Source organism: Schistocerca americana, chromosome 3 (genome assembly GCF_021461395.2).
Source record: "Schistocerca americana isolate TAMUIC-IGC-003095 chromosome 3, iqSchAmer2.1, whole genome shotgun sequence".
Classification (NCBI taxonomy): domain Eukaryota; kingdom Metazoa; phylum Arthropoda; class Insecta; order Orthoptera; family Acrididae; genus Schistocerca; species Schistocerca americana.
The window spans coordinates 156433446-156439445 of record NC_060121.1 but is presented as its reverse complement, the minus strand read 5'-3'; the positions used below and the strand labels follow the sequence as shown (position 1 = coordinate 156439445).

At 36.4% G+C, this 6000-nt stretch overlaps 1 non-coding gene across 1 annotated transcript; it reads left to right on the top strand.

Moving 5' to 3' along the window:
* The first annotated feature begins 216 nt into the window (after positions 1 to 216).
* LOC124608390 lies at positions 217 to 379 on the top strand. The gene has a single exon (XR_006979045.1). It is a non-coding gene; the product is annotated as a U1 spliceosomal RNA (small nuclear RNA).
* Positions 380 to 6000: the final 5621 nt, after the last annotated feature.

Here is a 6000-nt window from a genome sequence, read left to right as displayed (position 1 = left end):
TGTGTAAGCGCCGTTTCGTCAAATGCCGTCTTTAAGAGCTTTGATGACACCACTGACAATATGGGAGAGTTTAGTCGCAAAATATAAGCATTTTATTAGCGTTTCGGGCTCGATGTATTGCACAACTGCCCACACATAACGTGTACAGTGATGTGCACTCGATTGCTGTAATGCGCTCTGTATGACGTAAAGGGGCGAGCTTCTGGGCGTCAAAGCATACTTACCTGGCACAGGGGATACCGTGATCATAAAGGCGGTTCCTCCAGGACGAGGCTCTTCGATTGCACTTCGGTTGGGCTGACCCCTGCGATTACCCCTAATGTGGGTAACTCGGGTGCATAATTTTTGGTAGTCGGGACTGCGTTCGCGCAGACCCGGTCTAATATCAAATAAACATAGATACATGCATATTATGGGAGATCCACAATGGAATGTAACAACATTTTTAGAACCAAAGTTGCTACCTTGCCATATGGTGCAGAAGCTGAGTCGAAGATACACACAACAAAAAGATTTTCACCCGTAAAGATAGTTTTATGAACATAGCTGTATTATAGGGAACAGTCTACAAAATGCTCTCCTTCTTGTCCAGATGTAAGAATCTCCCTTATCTGTCGCTCACTTGCAATGTCTTCATCATTCCAATGCTCTTCCTCTCATTTCTTCCATTATTCCCCCTATAACTCCTTGATGCAGACAATTTCTATGCAGTAAATGCCCCATCAAGATTTTTTCCTTGTTCTGATAGCTTCCAATTATCATCTTTCTTCCCCTATTGTCTTCCTTACTTCTCCAGGCTTAAATATGTCACCCCACCTTACCTGAAAACTATCTTCTCCATAGTTACATTTCGAAACTTTCTAAACATCCTCCTGTTTCAGACAACTCATATTATATTTCTTTTTACCTGTCCATGATTCGATCCTGTACAACACTACACTTCAGACATAAGATTTAGCTAATCTTTACCTCAGCTCCACTGGAATTCCGTTTAATGTTAGTAAAAGCTTCACCTTTTGCAAGACTCTCTTTCCCATACATATCCTTCATTTTAATTTTTCTGTTCAGCTTCCAATACACGTCTTTAAACAACTCAGCTACAGAGACAATTTTCTCATTTTATTTTATCTCTTTCCATCTAATGCCCCTTGCACCCATCAGTTCTACTGCACACTGACCTCATATTTGGGAGGACGGTATTACTCTGTCGGGCCACTCTGATGTTTGTATTCTGTGGTTGTACTAAATAACTCAGGCGAATGCTGAGATTGTTTTTTAATCAAGGCTATGGCTGACTACTCTCCTATCCTCATGACCACCTGTTCCTGCCCTTCTAAAACATGTTATATATTCTGTGCCTATTTCGAGCTATTGATGTGCACTGCACTACCTTGACAATTCCTAGATCATTTGCTAGATGATCATTTGATAATTAAGGTAAATAAATATCCCAAACGGTGCCATCTCATCTGCTGCCCCTTCCCTTCCCATAATATTGATATAAAATAACGGTTTGAAGATACTTCACTACAGTATGCATATAATAGTGTTCATATAACAGTGAGAGAAATTTCATATAAAGCTTTTTTATAGTTCCACTAAACAATATCGCTGTATTTCAGTGCATTTATACAGCTCGCAGAAGTAATGTTAAACAGTTACTAAATCATCCATATCATGTCACCTTCTTGTTCTGGTGGTCCTGACCATTTCACAGCATGTGACATATGCATCCACGTAATGATTTACTGATATGTGCTCTACAGTGAGAATTCCGAATCGTCGGTGTGACTATTCTAGCGTCCTGTTCTGTACAATAATGAAGCATTACAAGGGCAAACATCAGTCTTGAAGAAACAACCTTGGAGTTTTAATGTAAGCAGCATGCAAAGAGTTTACTTGTCCACTTACTTACGGTTGTGGATAACCTTTTCTAACTCATCGTGCATCGACCAAATAGAACATTTCTATGAAGACGTGACATACTGTCAAGAGAAGAAAGCCCTGACAACTGAATCAATGCCATCTGTCAGTTCATCAAAGGCTTATGACACACACACACACACACACACACACAGAGTGACTCTTACTAATTATTACATAGTGTGTATCCTTCCACTCCTCTGTAAATCCAGCCACTTTTACTACTGATTATTCTGTAAAGTGTATTCTTCCACTCTTTTGTAAAGATTCAATATATTATAGAATCTTGAAACCAGAAAAGGAACCTGCAAATGACATGTTCTGTTTGAATTATTGTGGTACCACAAACAATCATTATATTTGTTTGTACATTTCAGATTAAACAACTTAGGTGTAAAGAAGATAAACCCTCATACAATAGGAGGATTGAATCAACGACAGGAGCACAAATAAAGAAAAGAAACTTCGCTAGCTTTTGGACAAATTCTTTAACGAACTGGAGTAATCTCTCACACACACACACTTGGGCAGCTATATTGTGCTGGCTGAACACACAATGTGATAATTTAGCTAATTATGTATCATCACACTTAACATGCCTCTTAGTTATTTGGTCTCAAGTTGTGTAGGACTTGAACCAAACCAATTATCTGAGTAAAAAAGTGTCATAATGCTGCAACACATATCAATTACATAATCCTTTTTTTATAATATTGGCCTTGATGTTTGCAGCATGGTTCCATCATATTGAGAAGTGTCGCCCTAAAATGGTATTCATCATAATGCTGGATGGATCGTAAGAAACAACATTTTTCGCCCTTAGCTGCTCCATCTTAACGCCACTTCACCAAAATATTAAAATATGTATCATTTCACTTCAATTTCTCATTACTACACCACTCTTAGAATATAAATCTGTCGTAATACGCATTAATGAGGCACCACGAAACAATACATCTCCATGTCTTGTTTTGACCCCTCCCGCCCCTGCCTTCCACTCACTCATCCCACCTTTCCACATCATATTATCAGCATGAGGCAGCCGGTTGCCCACTGCTCAGCGTGAGAGTGAACCAGCTCACTAGGGCAGATCTAGAATACACGATTTAATCGACTCGTTGTAAATTTGCACTGAGCAACCTTGTTTCTACCATAAACACTTTTACAGTTTGGATGGTTAAGTAACTCCTACACACCTAAAACAGTTTTCAGTCTCTAATCCTTTCTCAACCAATGTCCAGATCTTGTACACCACTGTGTCTTTCCTGCTGAGAAACTGTATACTGCTCATTCATCATCAAACCTTCTGAACTTGCGAAGCAAAAAGAAGATATACTCATCTATTCTCATGTTCTTCCATTAATGTCTTCAAGTATTAAAAATTACTCCAAGTTGCAGTCCATATGAGACCTAGAATTCTGAAGAAACTTTGTCCAACATGCTATTAACTTTCTGTGAAAATTACTGTGGTGGGATTTTCGTCCAACATACTATTAACTTTCTGTAAAAATTACTGTGGTGGGAGTTATTGTCTGTAATTGTCCATGCTATTAAGTATTGATATTAGGTACAAGGCATCAGGCCTGTTTTGCTATACATAAGGCCAATGGCGAATTAAGATGAGCTTCTCTGATTGCTGATGGGATCTCATTGAACAATTCTAGCTAGTATAGATAGAAATATCTTTGAAAAATACTGTTAAGAGGGTGGACACGGTTAGCTGGGCTCCAAAAACCAGTTTTCAAAATCTGTCCCAAAAAATTCTTCGTTCATTTAGCCTTACACAAGTGAAGATTGCAACACAAAATCTTTCTATCTCTTACAGAGAAAAATGTATATAGGTGTGTCTGTGCTGATCACTCCAACACACTTCATCAAGTAGTTACTAACTTAACTGTCAGTTTCACTTGTGTGGATGGTTTCACACAAAATGATTGAGTCATTAAATTTCAAAATTTGGTAGAGATGTCTGGAGACTCGTTTTCTGGGAGAAGAATAGTACAAATATAAACCTATGATTCTGTGACTACTTTCAGCAATGGAATCAATGGCAAATTAAAAGTAACTAACAGACTTAAAATACCTGTGGACCAAAACACGATACAATTTTTGAAGGAGGAATACATGTGAAGATTAAATTCACCAAAAAAGAGAAAAAGATGTTCAGAATGATTCACCAAGGAGGCAAGGAAAATGGGAAAGAAACTGAATGCACAGAATGAAGCAAAGAACCAATAAGATCATGGAATATAATATCAACCAGGGAATTTTAGTTCATAGAAGACATCATAGGGTACACTAAAGCATCTTACAAACTTTAACGCTGTTTTCATCACTTCGCATTTCTACGAATTGGACTCAGTCATAAGTTTGTGTCTAATGCATGAATCTTACAGTAATTTTCAGAGGATATTCTACTTATGATGGCCTGCAACACACATCGCAATTTCAGTTGAACACTGAAAAATTGTAAGTTATAAATTTTTTATCGTGTACAAATAGTATAGAAAGGGTTTAAGTAACTCGACACATTATATATCTGTTTCTACATGCAGTGCAGTGACGACCTAGTAAATATTCTAAGTATGTTTTATAAGTATAAAATCAAATTTGAATAAACATAAATGGTTATTTCTTCCTGAGTTTTCAAGGAATCATGAAAATTAACATTTTAGTAAGATGAAAATTAATAGTTAATTAAGATATTTGCAACGTAGTTATTTCTACAAGTGGATGTCATTCTCGTTGACTGTATGCATATTTCTTCATGAAATTACCTCTCATCTTTTCTGAGGAACAAAGTTAGAATGCACTCTAACTTTATTGTATAATAACTTCACCTACCCTCTTAGAAGATTCCTGGTGATGGAAACCTCGTTAGATAAAAAAATTAATCATGACAATGGAAGGTCTAGGATCATCTAAATCTCGGTGAAGATAATGAATTCATATACACAGATAAAATGGTTAGTTTCTGGGGTAGCTAATTTAATCAGTAACATACCCAGGATGTTTCACTCTCTGATGAGACAGTGGGAAGCAGGTGACATGTTAAAATATTGAAAGTGACATTGTTCGTGTTGGACTGTCTCGACTAAAATCAACAAATCACAGTATAATTCTTATTAATTAGTACACAGTGAGCACATGGTCATCATATTTACCCTACAGGCAATCTTGCTTTCTCAAAACTGAAATCCCCCTATTGTTTATTTATTCTTTGCTCTAGGAAAGGAAACTAGATTGTATCTTTTATAATCAATTTTAGTATTACATTAATATAGTTGTGAACATGAAAATGAATAAACTATATAATTTGTATATTGTTAATTTTTATATAAATGAAATTATTTTTATTTTACTTCACAGACTTGGAATATAGAAATAATCGTTTCATAAGGGGTAATTGGCTGGTTTATCTCTTAACGATGTTTATGTTTCAAAGTATCTTACTTTTTACATATGGAACCATACTGCAGGACACTGAAACTCCTAACATCTCTGTTTTGTTGCATATATACACTTATTTTATTGCAATAGCATATGGTAAGGTAAACCTTAATTATATGCAAGATAATTTTTCTGTTCATCAACACATCGACAGCTGCAAACACTCGCAGTAGGCTACAAACATACATACAGTAAATATGTAATAAGAACACGTCCAAAGAGAGATTCTTTTCGCAAATAAATTCTAAATATTGACAAGGTCGGCTTTCACGGGATGATTGTGAACAACAGAAAATTGACACATAATTCTTTATCGCATTGCTGCAAATGTTAGTCAAAGTTTTCTACATATTAACATACCAAATGTGACAGAAGTTTTTCGAGAAAATTTTCCGTTTTTATACGAGCAGTGAATTGCCTTTCGACATCGATCAGCGTGATTGGTTGACAGGAACAGTTGTCTCAACAGAATTTTAAAAAATATCCTAAAGAATTACTCTTCGCAGGCTACTACCATTATAGTTCGTACCAACTTGTGCCCTTTTAGTCGCAAAACTAAATGGAAACGATGCGGAATACGACGCTGCGTCATACAGAAAGGACGGCTACAATCTATTTGTTATACAC